Genomic DNA, 927 nt, shown 5'->3' with positions numbered 1-927 from the left:
AAAGCCACTGAAAAAGGGCAACCAAAAAGCAAAAAAATTGAGAAAATTCCAGAAAATTTTGTTTTTTATTCATTAAAGTCATAATTCAAACATTCACAAATAATAATAATCACATAAATATTATTGATAATAATTCTTATACAAAAGAGACCAAATAAAACTCAAATACAATATACTAAACCTACCCCTCTATGTAAAATAAAATCTCAAAGGACAATAGCGAGGGGACTCTATGAAAGCAATTAAAACCATAAAGAAAGCCTACTGATCGCTCGCAGCTTCAAATTGCATCTTCAAACCTGTCGCTGAAAGGGTGGAAAATTTGGGGGTGAGAACCAAACCACATGTTCTCAGTAGAGGTCGAGAATGCCGTGAAAGTAAAGAATAAAGCGCAAATAGTTAATTTCATTTAGAGACATTGAAAAGAAAACTACTTTCATTCGCAGTATTCATCGCTCACCTTATATAAACTTCTTTTGAAAACCAATGGCTCAACTTTCAAAAATCTAAAACCTTCTTAGAAGCATCAATTAATTATCCAAAATCCTAAACACATATTTTACTTTATATACGTCTTAAAAGTTTTCCTAGACTGTATGAATGACTAATTTGTTCCAAGCATAGGTTCATTAAGTCTATGCTGAACCAGCTTAATCTTTCATACTTTACTAAACCTCAAACACAAACCAATCACGGCCTTAGGCTCAAGCAATTCAATCAACACCCAATTCACTACAACCCAGCCAATCAGATACAAACACAAGTAAAGAGATTCAAGCACAATCAAGAGCAATTACATCAAGTATAGCAATTAGCAGTTAAACAGAATTATTCACATAGGCAAACCAATTACAATATACACACCCAAACAATGTCACATAGATGCATATGATGAATGTCTAGTCCTAGTACAGGCCATGAGCTCAT

The 927-nt window shown here is 33.1% G+C and overlaps 1 long non-coding RNA gene across 1 annotated transcript in view; it reads right to left on the bottom strand.

The window, feature by feature from the left end:
• The window catches only part of LOC107628313, a 3,767-nt gene continuing 3,092 nt past the window's right edge, over positions 253-927 (bottom strand). The window contains exon 3 of the long non-coding RNA XR_001617706.2: positions 253-305. This is a non-coding gene — a long non-coding RNA (uncharacterized LOC107628313). The remainder of the gene's footprint in view (positions 306-927) is intronic.

This window comes from Arachis ipaensis, chromosome B02, assembly GCF_000816755.2.
Source record: "Arachis ipaensis cultivar K30076 chromosome B02, Araip1.1, whole genome shotgun sequence".
Taxonomy (NCBI): domain Eukaryota; kingdom Viridiplantae; phylum Streptophyta; class Magnoliopsida; order Fabales; family Fabaceae; genus Arachis; species Arachis ipaensis.
Note: the sequence above shows the minus strand (reverse complement) of the source record. Positions and strands in the feature narration are given on the sequence as shown.